The 16,990-nt window shown below is 36.6% G+C and overlaps 1 long non-coding RNA gene across 1 annotated transcript; it reads left to right on the top strand.

Annotated features, from left to right (window-relative positions):
• Positions 1-381: 381 nt before the first annotated feature.
• LOC138155581 (uncharacterized) lies at positions 382-15,034 on the top strand. The gene is made up of 2 exons (XR_011166879.1): positions 382-817; positions 11,888-15,034. It is a non-coding gene; the product is annotated as an uncharacterized lncRNA (long non-coding RNA).
• Positions 15,035-16,990: the final 1,956 nt, after the last annotated feature.

Here is a 16,990-nt window from a genome sequence, read left to right as displayed (position 1 = left end):
AGACTAAGGAAGCATGATTGTGGTGCCAGTATTTTGTACAAATGTTGTTGTGGCTTTGTTAATGTGTATGGATGTTTTTGTGTCTTGGTTGAGCCTTGTCTTCCCAGGAATAGACACTATGGGGGGGTTTGGGATGGACTGGACACGGTGAGCTTCAATATGGAGCAGGAACTGCACGGAGAGCTGGACAAGGAATTGGGAATTATCTGCCTTTGAACTCAGGTGGCAGTTGGTTAGATTTGAGTAGGTTCTGGGACCATGTGCCTCGAGTCAAGATGAAAAGACCTCTCCATGGGTACTGAGTAGTGATGAAATTGTGATTTACTTGTGACCTAGGGGTGGATGGCCTGTGCATTTTCCATTACCCCTTAAGAGGGTACTGAGTAGTGAATGATGACTGAATAATGATTAATTTATAACTTAGTGTGACCCATGGGTGGAGGACTTTGACTTTTTGTACTTTATGATTGAATGATTTAGTTACTAAGTGATTGATTGACTAAATGATTGTACTTTGTTCAAAACTATGTGGCCATTTTAGTGATAAGTTGTTGAGTTATTATGTCATTGTGAATGCTGTATTTTGATTTTCTGTGATAAGGTGTAACATTGTGAATGCTGTACCTTAATTTTCTGTGAATGTTTTGCCCTGATTTGTTATTGAATTAATAGGGAGTTCACTGTATTATATAATCAGAACCTTGAAAGCTGTTCACAGCAGCAGCCCTCTGGAAAGCTGCTCATGCATGGCTTTACACCTCCTCACTGGAGGCTGACTGTCAGGACTTTGATGACATTTCTCCCCACCTTCACACAGGTAATCCTTCATCCTCTTTGTGTGTTGTCTTTTCATATTAGAATTTAAGCTCCTCCAGGGAAGGGACTGTCTTTCATTTTGCTTACATCTGTATCTAATGCATATATAACACAGTGCTAGGCACATGCCAAATGCTTAATAAATGTTTGTGGACTACCTGTTGTTTTCTACTATGCCTTCTAATGGTACCTCCATAAAATTCCCCTTCCTGTGGGAGGAGGATTAGAGTGAGGAATAATCTATGAAGAAAGGAAAGCAACATCATTAGAAGAACATAAAATAAAATGACTGGTGGATAAGAGTAGCTAGATGAGGGGTTTGGAAAACAGATCATTCCACAACCAATGTGATTTTACAGATAGAAAGATAGGTATGTCTATGTATATACACATATGTATGTATTTATACATGCTTATGTGTATGCATGTAATAGGTATGAGGGCAAATGACAGAATCACAAACTTGGAAGGGACCTCAGGTTCTCTACTCCCATTTTCGAATATGGATAATGATGATCTCTTCTGTAGTAAAAGTTGAAAATAATTTCAAAGCTTTTGAACTGAAAAGGAACTTTGAAGAAATATGATCCTACTCCATTATTTTAATGATAAAAATTGAGACTCATGTTAGTTATGTGACTTCCATAAAGTCACACAGGTAGTAGAGTCAGGATCTGAACCTATATTTTCTAAATCTAAAGCAAGTTTAGTATAGTATTTCCCCGTAACTGGATCATCTAGTCATTGTATAAGGACTTCTAGTGAGAGAAATTCCACTCCCTCTTGAGGCAGGCAGTTCTAATTTTGGAAAGTACCAATTATTTGAAATTTTCTCATTCCCCTCTTCTCTTTATATTAAATTAAATTCACTTCTTTGCAGCTTCTACCCACTGCTCCTTATTCTGACCTCTGGGGCCAATCAGAACAAGCCTAACTCTTCTTCTACATGACAGAATAAATACGAGAGAGTGTCAATGATCTGTCAAAATAGGGTTGGGAGCACAAAAGCTCAGGATTAGCTAAGACTGGAAATGAATACTAACAACCAAAAGTAAATTTTAGCTATTTTGGGGGCAAGAGGACAAGGGCAGGGAAGGAATAGAACTATTGTTCAGGGTCAACAGTACAATGCTAATGATTGGCAGGGAGAAGACTGAATTATTCAACTCATTATGCTTCTGCTTTTTCTGCCAAGGAGAATAAGCTTTGGACTTGGAAGACTAGGTCAAAAATGGTTAAAATGGAATTGAAACTCAAGAAGGTAAAATGATTTTTTAAAACAGTACCTTTCAATAAAAGTAAGTTACTAATCTGAGTCTAACTATATTGCAGGGGATTTATGTAATGGGTGAAAGTGACTGGTTGAGCCACAGTCAGTGTTTCTACCTCTCTGTCTATCTTTCTATCTATCTCTTCACAGGTATGTATAGAGCATGGGGTGATTGTACCCATACAGTTTGGAAGAACATTTTCTTACTCTGTGGGGAGAATCAGCTATGGCCTGAGGCAATCCATTCTATTTCAGGATGTCTCTAATCATTAGGACATTTTTCCTTGCATTGAGGGTAAATATGGCTGACTGTAACTTTGCCCAATTGTTCCTAGCAATACTGGAGCCAAATAGAAAAAAAAATAGAATCTATCTTCCATATAAGTTTTTTTTAGTTAGTTGAAGAAAGGCATTCCTATAGTTTAACTGTTTCCTTACAAAAAAAAAAATCCCAGTTACTTCAACAAATGCTTATAGGTCATGGTAGTCTTTCTTTTTTCCATCTTGCTTTCCATCTTGGATGCCTAAATCTGAATGTGATACAGTTTATCACCTTCGTTCTTAAAATGTGGGGCTCAGGCTGTAGCAAAATAATCCAAATTGGTCTGATCAGGGTAGAGTGGATTTAAAATAATGCATGTTGGTTCTGGTCACTATGCTTTTCTTAATCCAGAATAAGAGCAAACTATTTTTTTTTTTTGGTCAGCTATGTCAAATTACTGACAATTCTTGAGTCTGTGGTTTCCTAAAACCAGATATTTTTAATTTTAATTCACTTCCACAAGATTGTGAGTTGCAAATTTTCTCCCCATCTCTCCCCTCCCTGACCCCAAGACACTTGCAATCTGATTACCTCTTTCCCCAGTCTGCCCTCCTTCAATCACCTACCCCACCCCCATTCCCTTCCCCTTCTATTTTCCTATAGGGCACGATAGATTTCTATACCCCATTGCCTGTATGTCTTATTACCCAGTTGCATTTAAAAACAATTTCTTAACATTCATTTTTAAAACTTTAAGTTCCAAATTTTCTCCTTTCCTCTCTTCCCACTCACGCTCATTGAGAAGGTAAGCCATTCAATATAGGTTATACATGTGTAGTCGTGCAAAGCACTTCCATAATAGTCATGTTGTGAAAGACTAGCTATATTTCCTTCCATCCTATCTCATACCCTGTTGATTTTATTTTCTCCTTTGACTCTGTCCCTCCTCAAAAGTGTTTACTTCTAATTACCCCCTCCTCCAATCTGCCCTCCCTTATAATATCCCCTCTTATTTTCTCCCCTCCCCCCTACTTTCCTGCAGGGTAATATAGATTTCCACACACAATTAAGTGTGTGTATGTCATTTTCTCCCTGAGCTAAATCTGATGAGAGTAATGTTCACTCATTTCCTCTCACTTTCCCCCTCTTCCCTTCCATGGTAAAAGCTTTTTTTTTTTTTTGCCTTTTTAATGTGAGATAATTTGCCCCATTCTACCACTCGTTTTCATACTCTCCCAGTACATTTCTCTCACTCAGTTTTCCTGAGTAGGTGATTTTTTATTTTAATTCCAGCTCCTTTGACGTCCAGAATATCATATTGCAATCCCTCTGATCCTTTAATGTAGAAGTTGCTAAATCTTGTCTTATCCTGATTGTGTTTTCACCATGCTTGAATTATTTCTTTCTGACTGCTTGCAATATTTTCTCTGTATATATGTATATTTGTATGCATATGTATATATTTTATTGTAACTGATTTTCTTTTGTAATATTTTGTATTGTGTTTTATTCATTAAAATTAACATTCTAAGAAATCTATAAGTTTCATGATATAGCCAAAAGATATATACAAACAAAAGAATGTTAAGAACTCCGGGCATAAAGTATAGATCCAGGATGGTGTCATACTATGGGGGAGCATTTCTTGTTCATACTTCCCTTCCTTTTTGGAAAATGTGACTTTAATAGTGACATTAAAAGAAATACCCCAAATTTCAATACTCAGAAATTCGTTAACTTCATTAGTCAATTCTTACTCTATGTACTCAGCTGTCACATATCAAACCTAAACATGATAGGTGCCTGGTCTATGAACTACCTGGAAGCCCCTGAAAACTACCAGTTGTATGTGGAAAATATTTTGAGAACCATTTCAAAAGAGAAAATCTCTTAAAAAAACAAGAAGTAAATTAGCATCTTCTTTTGTCTTCTAAACTTTCTCTACTACTTCATCTTTCTGACTTCACGGATATTCAGTGTTTTAGTAAGTACTTTAGCTAATTCCCTAGTACTGCCAGAAAGCACAAATCTAGATATGGGGAGCTATTCATAATCACGTTTCTTTGGCAGTCACCTGCCTCTTTCTTACCAATAGCTATTTTTACTTCATTACTTCCTAATAGTCCAAGCTTCTTTTCTTGATTTTCCTTGTTAAAGGTTAATTTAGAAAAGCAATTCAGTCACTTTAGAATCATCATGGATTTTTATGGCCCACCTCATTTATTAATGTGCCCACTCTCTTTAGTATTTTTGCCCAATATATATGCTTTTATAGAAAATGCTGAGTCAGATAACTTCCCATTAGGGTCTACTCAGCATTTATATCTCAAAAGGGCTGCAGTATAATACAGAGTTCACTGAATTCAGCAGCAGCAATTCTTTTAAATGCAGTTACTGCAAGTATGCAGTTGATCCATGATGTGTGGTGTCTTGGCCTTTAGTTATACTTTCAAGGAGGTCAGTCACATTCAGTTTAAATTCTCTGATCATTTATTCAAATATTTTTGCCTCTCATGGACAACACATCCTTTACTAAGGATTGTGTTTTCCCTATAGTATTTTTGAACATGCAACAGAAGCCCTATTATATAATAATATAACATGCATTTATTTTATTTTATTTTTTGCATTACTAGATTTAGGGTGCTCTGCTGTCTCTCAGACACACACACACACTTTATCCACTCAGTGAACACAATTGAAGCCAGTTTTGTCTTCTTGAAGTAAATTGATGATTTTTCTCCAGTGTTCATCATTAGGAACTTTTATTTTGTGAACAAAGACTTTGGTTTTTTCTTTGTAGCCTCAGTACCTTGCATGCAGTAGGTCCTAAATAACTGCTTGATTAATTGAACTGAAATAACATGCAAAAGCCAACAGCAGAGAAATCAAAAGAGAGAAAAACAAATCACCTCCTTTTAAGAACCACATCCTTTTCTCCATATAACCAAGTGAAGCAAGATCTGTCTTGTAAATCATGTGAAACGATATATTTATTTGAATTAAACCTTTACTTGACAAGTATCAATGGAGTTTATCCACATTGACCAAAGCAGGTAGTTTATTTCAAAATTGTTTTAAGTAGGAATGCTTGCACATCAAAGTTTCAATTTATTTTACTCGAAACTTACTTGAAAATGTCCAACAGAGATGAAAAACTGACATATTCTGTATAAAACTTTAAAACTTTGAGAGTATCAGAATTGCAGCTTAGGCAATTCTAGGAATATGCCTCTCTAGTCCTAGCTGTCATGTTGTGAGGATCCAGGAACAACTTTTTTTTTTCTTTTTGACTGCATAACTAGAAACTATTGTATGCATAAGAATGTCTCCTGCTTATAGTAATGTAGTCTTTGTGCTTAAGATCAAGACATAGACTGGATCTATTCTTAGATTAGCATAGAGAATTCCTTGTTGAAGAAACTCCCTATCCCCATGCAGATTGGAAACTCCTCTGTAATTTATGTTTTTAGAACAGAGAGGCCAAGTGACTCAGGAGAATAGATTAAATTGAGTATCAAATAGTTTAAGTGACTTGCCCAGGGTCACAACCAACATCTGTCAGAGGCAGGATATGAAAATTTTATTAGAAACATTTAATTATACTACCAGTAAGAAAATCATTACAGCAGTTAGATGGCTCAGTGCACAGAGCAGTGGGCCTAGAGTCAGGAGGACATGAGTTAAAATGTGGCCTCAGACACTTATAAGCTGTGTGTGGCCCAGGGCAAGTCAATAAACCTGTTTGCCTCAGGTTCCTCATCTGTAAAATGGGGATAATAGTAGTACCTGCCATCCAGGGATGTTATCAGTATTAAATGCTAAATTAATTTCAAATCACTTGGCATACTGCCTAGCACATAGGAAGTACTATCTAAAGATTAGCTGGTCATATAAGAGAAGAATTGATCAAACCTTAACAGCAGATCAGAATTGATAAGAATACTAAAAACCAATCCATAGCATATTTCTATCATTTCCTTCCCAGGAGTGTTATCAGTAGAAATATTCACTCTACTGTCCTCCATTGACCTCTCTGATTCTTGTCTTCCTGGTTCTTCTTTGAACTACTGGAAAGGTATTGAGTGGGAAGAGATTCAGCTTCTTTCACCCACACATATTACTTTATATTAGTTCTTATTTGTGTTTCTGAGCAATTTGAAACTACTCTTTTTTTTTGCTTTGTGGAGGACAATTGGGGTTAAGTGACTTGCCCAAGGTCACACAGCTAGTTGTGTTAAGTGTCTGAGGTCGGATTTGAACTCAGGTCCTCCTGACTCCAGGGCTGGTGCTCTATTCACTGTGCCACCTACCTGCCCCTATTTATTATGATTATTGTCAAGCCTTTAGGTGTGATGTTATAAACTGAGAGAAGGGAAACTAAACCAAAGGGAGGTAAGTCTCCTTAGTAGAGGCTGTCATGTGGCATGGGCTGATTAGAGAGAGGATTTCAGTAACTTTAATAATCACTGAGACATCCATACCTAGAAGATTGCTTATGAAACTGGAAAGGCTTAGTGAAAAAACAAAATGATAGTAGTGGGAGGTAGAGGTTGGTGCTTTTATTCTAGTAAATAAAGGACTCAAACAACCCTGACCTAAAGAACTGACCTGATAGTACAATTTCACATTAGTTTTGCTCAGCATTACTTTGTAGAAAGAGGTAAAATAGTGCTAAGAAGGGGAGCAAAATTGACAAGGAATCCCTCAGCTGAGTAGAGACAGAATGTGAATTATAAAATAGAGTTGTGTGTGAATAATGGGATCCTGTTCTACAGAACCAAGGAAGTGAATGGCTCATTCAGTGATAGACTTCTGAAAACACAACTTTCTAGGGTGAAGAAGTAGAAATATTAGATTATACATATTAACACACATCTCTGAGTTTGTTTTTGTGGCAGCTATCATTTGTAAAGTAAATTCTTTGTGCTAAGAAATATGCAAAAAGCTTTACAATCATTATGTCACTTGATCTTTAAGATAGCTCTGAGAGGTAGGTGTTATTATTTATCCACACTTAATGAGGAGGAAATTGAAGCAAATAGAGTTTAGATGACTTGCCCAGGGTCACAGAGCTAGTAGCTATCTGAGGCTGAATTTGACTCAGACCTTCCTGTTTCCTGGCCTGGCACAGATTCACTGTGCCATCTACCTGGCCTAGTAATTTTCTTGTCATAAAATTAAATGTTGAACCCCAGACCATTTAGACTGGTGTTTTCATGTTAATCACTCAAGTAACTCTCTTTTTTCAGTGTTTGGTGGAAGAGGTGGAATGGGGACCTTTTCTTCTGACTACTGCATAATTTAGTAGCTGGTTGCCTCTATTTCTTAATCTGTTTTCATTTGAAAAGAATACAATGTAAAAGCTGAAATGGGCAGGCAGAGTTCCTAAAGAAAATAGCAAATTCTCTGCAAAATACTTTCTTACAGTATTTCTCTCATCTTTTCCTAAGAAATGGCAGCAAAAAGCCATGAGTAACTGAACACTTCTTTAAATAGTGTGATGTATTATTATGCAGATGACCCTGAGCTTTAGTCCTATCAATCCTAGGCCCTGAGCACCCCATTCCTTCCATTAGCCTCATTGTCATTGGAAGCTATCTTTGTTGGGCTTATGATTGTATAATTGACTTTTATAAAAAGTTCCTAAGATTAGGGAGTTTCTTTTTGGTAAGTGAATAGATGCTATTTTTACATTTCTATTAATGCCAATTTTAGATAAGGGTATTAATTTGGAATCTTACAATTAGTAAGGTTAATACATTGACTTCAGTTCAGTGAGTCAGAAGAAAGTTTTTAGATGATATCATTTACCACGGGCTGTGAAAAGACCTGGAGTCATCTGGCATTTTACCTATTCTAAAAGGAAAAAGTTGAAATTGCCATCATGCTCATATTATAAGGCTCATATTTTCTGTGATTTTTGTTAGGGTAGCTAGACATATGTTCTGTGTCTACCAAATCATATGAAGGAAGCTGATTAGTAAGTTTATTAAAGTGTGACATAATGGGTAGAATGTTGGACACAGAGTTTGGAAGATCTTGGTTTGAATATTAGCTGGGTGACCCTGGGTATCACCTCACCACTTTAAGCTTCAGTTTTACAGAACAGGAACAATACCACCTCTCCATATTGTTGCCATAACAATCACATGAATTAATATATGTAAAGTATTTTATAAGTCTTAAAGTGACATAGATATTTGCTATTATTATTTCCTACTTGATTTCCTATCCAATGCATAGAGTGAGGTTCTTGGGTCCTTTTCTTTAATGAGCAGCCCTGGACATACATGAATACAGGTAATTCAGAACAATTAAGAAGGATCCAGTGGCAAAACCAGACATTTTAGCCATACATATTAAGGAATATCTTACAGGAATAAGCAAATGGACATTTTTTTTCTTTCAGTCAATCCTTTTATGAATAGAATATGAACAGGATATCTTCTATGACCCCTCATTGACTCACTTAAAACCACCTCTACTTGAATAATTCCTATCCTCCTTTCAGAAGCAAAAAATTACCATTGTTAGAAATGTCTAATGTTACAGTAATAATTGATAATAACAATAAAAATAATATAGTAGGAGCTAACATTGATATAGGATTTATGATGTGCCTACTGATTTAAAATTATCTCATTTTATCCTCACAACGTCCCTGTGAGATAGAACTGACTGTCTTCTGTGCCTTTATGAAGAGTGGTTCACAATACAAATAATTTCTGCTGTTCAGAATTTCAGTATACTTATTTATGTTCATCTTAATCTGAGACTGAAGCAATTTGCACATGTTAAAATGCTACATCATTATTAAAAAGTATTATTATCAAAGGAAAATAATCCCTTTACGTGGCCTGTTGGAACGAGTCCTATATACCTAAAATGAGCAAATACATTTTGCCAAAACCATATACCTTTGCAACCCGTGTAACCAAAAAGAACAAATCTAGTTGGAAATGTTTCCTTTATCCTCCACCAATTCTCATTTCCCATAGATTCTTCATATTTGTGAAGTCTCTGGAACATTCTAACAATAAGACTTGAGCTTTTCTGAAAGTGTATAAGCTGACTTCAGCTGTCCCCAGCTCTTCACACATTGTGAAGGATTACAGATGTAAAACAGGCTGTTCCTGCTTCAAACACACAGGGAACTTGGCTAGTCAAGTGACATTTACTTACCCTGACTTTGCATAGTGCTATACAGGGCAACAGAAGAACTGATGCTCTGCCAAGTCATCAGAAGCTCTATAGCATATGGTATATCACATTGGATTCCTTTCATAGCTCCAAAAGACAGTTTGACATCTTCATAGACAAAACAAAGAGGAACATTAGGGTTATAGATGTGCCATTTTGGGCAAGTACCTTAATGTGAGGGGGTGTACATAAGGGAGGATGTAGACAAAAGCTTTTCCCATGCAATCTTGTATATAGATGTCCTATGTTACTCTCCAGTCTAACATATCATCCCATTCAGGAATCAATTCTATGACCCCTCATTGACTCACTTAAAACCACCTTTACTTGAATAATTCCTATCCTCTTTTCAGAAGAAAAATTTTACTATTGTTAGACTTGTCTAATATTACAGTAATAATTAATAAGAATGACAATAATAATATAGTAGGAGCTAACATTGATATAGCATTTACTATGTGCCTACTGATTTAAAATTATCTCATTTTATCCTCACAATGACCCTGTGAGATGCAATTATTATGCACATTTTATAGATGAGGAAACTGGAACACATTAAGTGACTTGCCCACTGTCACATAGCTAGTAAATGTCTAACACCAGATTTGAACTTGTCTTCCTGACTCATGGTCTAATTCTCTATGGATTTTACCATCAGTTAACTAATCAACAAACTTTTTTTAACCACATTCCATATACCATACACTGAACTAAGTGCTGGAAATATTGCCACAAAAAAGTCTCTGACCTTAAGGAGCTTACATCCTAATAGTGAAGATTATCTACATTTGTAGGCACACTATATTGAGAAAACTGAAACAAATTTGTTTTGAGAGGTATTATACTTGTAGCTGGTGGTATTGGAAAAGGCCTCATGGAGAAGATGGTGTGTGAAGGAAACCAGATATTCCAAGAGCTAGACATGAGGAGAGAGGTGTATTCTAGGCATGTAAAATAGTCATTGTAAAGGTACAGAGATAAGAGATGGGGTATCGTGCAAATTTAAAACAGGAAAATTTGACTGGGTCACAGAGTACATGGAGGTGAATCATGTGTAATGTTTAAAAGGACTGGAACAGTACAAAGGGAATGGAATGTAAAGAGAATTAAATGCCAGGTAAGTTTACATTGACTCCTATAGGCATCAGGAATATCTTTATATTTATTTATATTCATTATATGTTGGTTTGTTTTATTTATATAGTGCTTACTGTGTGTCGGATACCCTCCCAAGCACTTTACAATTATTATTTCCTTTGATCTTCAAAGCAACCCTGGGGGAGGTGGAGGTAGGCACTATTATTCTACCCATTTTGTAGTTGAGGAAACTGAGGTAAAGAAGGGTAAAATGACTTACCTAGCATCATACAGCTAGTAAGTACCCAAAGCCAGATTTGAACTCAGGTCTTTCTGACTCCAGACTTGTTGACCTATCTTCTTTACCCCCTAGCCTCTCCTAAAGCATTTTGCCATTCATGGGAAAGATGGATTGGAGTAGAGAGAGGCTTGTGATAGGAGACTATTGCAATAGTTCAGGCAAGAGGTGATGAATGCCTACCTCAGAGTGGTAGCAGGATTTTAGGGTGTGTTCAGGGAATACTAATCCCTCCAATGTGAGGGCTATTGGGCCCCTTTCAGAGCTGCTCTCCAGCTCTGATGTCCATCTGATTCACCCAACTCTTGGTTGTGGCTCCAAGAAGATATAGCATGCACAGCAGCAGTCGAGAATAACTGAGGGGTCTCAAACCATTCAGTGAGTTGGGGGTATCTACTCCAAGCATGTGAAGACTCCCTCTCATGGAATGGGCAGATGAGAACAATTTTTTTCCAACAGTCATGAAAAAAGGTGAAGCAGGCACTATGGAGCACTTAGAGTTTTGTTAGAAATCAGAGACACCAAGATCGTCTGCTGCATCCTTGGCTATCACCCGAATCTTCACTTTTGGCTTGCCACTAGATTTGAAGAGAGAGTGAGGCTGATAACTTTACAAAATTCTGCCTCACTTAAATCCAATTTATGGATAAATCAAAAGATTTTGTATTTTTATCATACTATTTTACATACTTGTGGACAACACAAAATCCAGTAGAAACATGAAACAGGTCTTGTTGCAAGAGGACACAGCAGGTAGTATATTCAGATAGCAGCCCTGAGTCAAGACAAATCTGTCAAATGGAGGTCAGATTACCAAAGCTGGAGCTAGATTCATGTTTTTCTGGAGTGGCCTCCGTGAAGGGAAGCATCATGAAACTAGTGTAGGTTTTGCAATCGAAACTCATATAGCCTAACAAAGTAGTGAACAACAGACTTACCATGATGTGATTTCCACTTGCAGGAGAGTGACATGCCATGATCATAAGTGCATATGTTCCCATCATGATGAACCCTGATGAGGCAAAAGAAACAAAAATTACAATTACCTGGAGACTCTCATCATCAAGATGCAGAAAGGGGAAAAGCTTATAATTCTCACAGACTTTAAAAGATAAAGTAGGCAGAGACTACCAGACATGGCAGGGAGTCCTTGGGAGGAATAGAGTAGGAAACAACAGCAATGGTCATTTACTTTTGAAAACTTGAGCATCTCATGACCTTTTCATCACCAACACAGTATTCCAATTACATAAATGGAATAAAACTTCATGGGTACACCCTCACAACAAACACTGGCAGACTATGTAAGTGAAAGGAGAAGAGACAGACATTATATGAAAGTGATTAAGGCAATGTGTGATGCAGAGTGTTGAACTGATCATAGACTTTTCTTCTCCAAGATAAATATTCACATTCAACAAAATGGTGGCCCCAATGTAAGATGACTACCAAAAAACTTAATGTCAACAAATTAGAGTACTTCTCCAAGCAGGAACAGTTTATTGCTAACTTGAAGAGAAAGTTGAGTCAACACACAGTTTGCAACAGTGGAACAGAAAAAGATTGGAAAGTTTTCAGAAGTTTTGTATACTGCATTTACTCATCTGAGTCAGAAAACTCAAAAACATCAAGACTGGGTTGATGGAAATGATGGGGAAATTCAAAAGCTGTTAAATGAAAAAATGAGAACTCCACAAGCAACATAGTTCATTTGTCTCTAAGAAGGCAGCTTTTAACTCTATCAAAAGTACAATGCAAACAAAGATTAGAGAGACGCAGGATTCTTGGCTAAGTAAGAAGTCAGTTGAAATTTAGTTTTGTTCTCCAAAGTGCTTTAATGAGTCCCTGAAGGCTATTTATGGGTTAAAGACCTATGGTGTATTGCAACTACTCAACACTGATGGAGCCACATTGATTATTGATGAGATGGGCTGACCACTTCCATAGTGTTCTCAACTGACCATCATCAATTAATACTAAGCTTGTGACCCTGTACTTCAGGTTGAAATTGATTCCTCTCTAGCTGAACTTTCAACTCAAGAATGCCATTATGAAAACCATTAGGCTCCTCTACTATGACAAAGCATCTGGGCCTTACCAGCTGGGTTCTCTCTCTTAGTCATTGTTGGCAATAGTCTTGCCAGAGGTCTCCTTGATAGGTTAATCCTTTACCTAGAAGATCCTCTACCCAAGAACCAGCTTGGATTTAGAAAGGGCTGAAGGATGGTCAATGTGGTGTTTGCTGCCTGACAACTCCAGGAGAAATGCCAAGAACAAAACTAAGATCTAATATTCATTGATCTGATCAAGGCCTTTGATACTGTCAGTCATGAGGGCTTGTGGAATATCATGGCAAATTTTGGGTTCCTGGAGAAGTTCATTACTACTGTATGTTAATTTCAAGATGGCATGCTTTCATAGGCTTTGATTAATGGACAATGCTCTTACATTTTTCTAGATACCAGTGGAGCTGAGAAGGGTTCTGTGCATGCTCCCATGCTTTTTTAGCAAAATTTTCTCAGCAGTGTTGTCAGATGCCTTCAACAAAGACAAGGCCATCTACCACACTAATTGTAAATTCTTTAACTTGAAAAGGCTACAAATCAAGACTAAAGTGGAAGGAGAGTTGGTGAATGATTTTTTTTTGCACCTTTTGGAGGGCAATTGGGGTTAAGTAACTTGCCCAAGGTTACACGGCTAGGTTTTTTTGTGTGGGTGTTAAGTGTCTGAGGCCAGAACCAAACTTGGGTCCTCCTGACTCCAGAGCCGGTACTTAACTCACTGAGCCACCTAGCCACCCCTGGTGAATGACTTTTGTTCACAGGTGATTGTGCACTAAATGCAACCTCTGAGGACAAGATGCAACAAAATATGGATTGATTCTCTGCTGCTTGTGCTAATTTTGACTTAATAATTAACAACATCATCAAAACACAAGTTCTCCACCAGTCAGCACCACAACAGACATATTTGAAAACTTCAATTACATAACTTACAAAACTTTAATTACAATTACATAAATCTCCATTTATGGAGAACTCAGACAAGGTAAGGGCTCCCACAGAGGTTAGAAAAAAAAAATGATATGAGTACATTCTTAAGGTTTATTTGAAGAACTATGGAATTGATAGTGAAAGATAAGAGACACCAATGAAGGACTGCCCAGCATGGCTTTCCTGCACCAAAGAAGGTATGCTTTATGAGTGAAGCAGAATTGTAGAAGCTCAAAAGAAACATGAGATGCAGAAATTTAGAGACATTTCCACTCCAAATGTTCATGTGGACTTTTTGTGCTCTACCTGTGGTAGAACCTTCTAAGCTTCTATTGGTCTGATCAGTCATAGTTGGACAAACTGTACCTTGACTCTAACATAGTGATGTCATTTTGGTTCTCCTTGCAAAGGAAGGACAATAATGAACCAACCGGAGTGGTGACGATGTAAACATTAATCAAGTTGGAGTTAAAGGGCCAGATTTTGGAATATGTAAATCCAAAGTACCATAAAAATTATGAGAGTTCAGAGAAGGTAACAAATTAATGCAGAACAGAATAATTTCATGGAGAAGTGAGAACTGAAGCTAGCCTTGAAAGGGTTTGTAGAAATGAGATAGGTGGAAAATAGTAAGATAAGTATCTCATCTCTGACAACTAGGAAAAATTTGGGTTGCTTTGGCAGTGGTGAGGTAACTAAATCTGTTTTGATTGAAAGGTTGACATTAAAGATAAATAGCAAATAAATGGAAAGGAGAATGGTGACCAACTATGGAATGCCTTGAATGCCAAGAAAACGTTTAGTTTTAGTCTTGTAGATGTTCAAGACAGTTTCATGTTTTGAGGGAAAAAAAGCCTTAAGTCTTTCTACTACATCTTTACCATAACATGTGTGTTTCTGAGATTATCCTATTTTGGAAAGAGCCTTTTCATTTGAGCTATCTGACATTGTCTTCAATCTGAGATAGAGTACCTAGGTGAGTAAGTCATTGGTTTATGGTTAATTTTTACAATTATGAAAGATGAGAAAAATGCTGAAAGGCAACCAATCCAACCATATTTACTGGTAATGGATTTAATTTTTTGTATCAAACGAATAAACACTATATCCCTTGGTCCAGCTTTTGTACTATGTGTTTTTTAACCCCACCTCTAGACCAGACTTGTGATGGTATCATTATAAGGAAAATCCAGTTCCTTCACTGATGCAGAGTAGACAACTAATTTTCAATTTAGAGTCTCAGAGAGTTAACCAGAGCATTGAGATGTCAAGTGACTTTCTCATGGTCATTAAATCACTGTTTCAAAGTCAAGACACGAATCCAGGTCTTCAGGACAAAAAGCTAATCCTCTATATACTCAGTCATGTGATTTCTCATATTGTTATTAAATGAAAATAAACAAAAACAAATTAACAACAATAAAATTCCTATGTGGTACTCCTTTCTTACATCTTTCCTTTCTTCCTCTCATCCTAGAGAAGAATACAAGAACAGGGTCACAGATAAGGAATTTATAAAATAACTCCAAAGGAGTTAAGAGCAGAATAATAACAATGTTTCAGGGATAGATGTATATTTTAAAAAAGTATCATTTCAGGAACTTCAGAAGAAGCACCAATATCGTTTCCAGTTCAGGTAGTTTTCTTTCCCTGGTTAAGCATCTCTTTTCAGTGATTTGATTTATTGATTTGAGGAATTATTTTAAAGTTGTTTGGAGGGAAATGTTGGAAGATTTTAGTCGGGTCCATGCCTGTAATCTGCCTTCTTGCCTAGACATACTTTACCCGCCATACTCATTCCAGTACTTAGTTCTTGATATTCTCTTTTTGCTCTGCCTTAACGTAGCTCCAAGTGAGCTTTCTTTTATACAAAAGAAAAAAAAATAATTTAGTAAAACCAAAGGATGAAATGACTGCATTTGAAATTATAATTCATAGAGAAAGGAACTGATGTGAATTGTTGCAAAGCATTTAGGTACTGAGAGAAACCTACACATTTGAAATAATAAATTCACAATCAAAGAACAAAGTAAAACAAAATAAACAACACACAGAGACATATTTTCAACATATTTCTATGGGAAATTACTACAGTGTAAGTATAGTTTACTTTAGATTCCTAAAATTCTGGTGAGGTGTAAATTCACAGGGACCAAAAATCCCTTTTTCATTCAAGTCAAGCCGTGTTGTTGTAATGATATAGACTGGAGGCATTAGGTACAGGAAAGGTTTTATCTTATGTACAACAGAAGGGTTACATGGCTGAGCAGAATGTAAGTGAGATTTAATTAGAAGCCAGGGGGAGATTGAAGGCCTGTGACAGGAATAAATCAATGTTTTTGATCATTAGACTCTGTGTAGGTTTGGCTGTTGTTGTAATGGGAAGCCAGCACACGCTATTGCCTTCAAAGTCCTTGACATAGCTGTGATATGCTCATTGGGTGCTCTTTGGTTTTGGAGTCTTTGACTTTCTTTCACTTGTAACTTCTACGTTGTGATTTTGTTCTTCCTGCTCATCCTAAAGTGAAAATAAAATAACTATTCTAGTTGTGGTTTCCATAGTAATATGCATATAAACATACCTGTCTATGTTTACATCTGTAATCAAATGAATTATGCACTGGAAGAGAGAAAATGAGAAAATTACTAGTAGTTTGGGGTTAATTACATACTTTATAATTGTAACATATTTATTGACACATTTTATAAAACCATGTGGTTTTTATTTCAAGGGACATTATTTTCTTTATTTTAATTTCTTTCTTCTTTCTTTCCTTCCTTCCCCATCTTTTCTTCTCTCCCTCATTCTGCTTCTTCTTTGATTTATTTTTCTCCTCTACTGCCTCTCTCCCTTTCTTCTTTCTTTTTCTCCTCTCTTCCTTCTGTTCTTCCTTCCTTCCTTTCTCTCTTCCTTTCCTTCCTTTCTCTCTTTCTTCCTTTCCTTCTTTCCTTTCTTTCCTTTCTTTCTTCCTTTCTTTCTCTCTCTCTCTTTCATTCTTTCTCTCTTTCTTTCTTTCTTTTTTCCTTTCTTTCTTTCTTTCTTTCTTTCTTTCTTTCTTTCTTTCTTTCTT

The sequence above is a fragment of the Petaurus breviceps genome, unplaced genomic scaffold (assembly GCF_028583685.1).
Source record: "Petaurus breviceps papuanus isolate PSGF00001 unplaced genomic scaffold, PetGlider_PUasm1.0 91133, whole genome shotgun sequence".
Taxonomy (NCBI): domain Eukaryota; kingdom Metazoa; phylum Chordata; class Mammalia; order Diprotodontia; family Petauridae; genus Petaurus; species Petaurus breviceps.
This window is presented reverse-complemented; position numbering and strand designations above follow the sequence as displayed.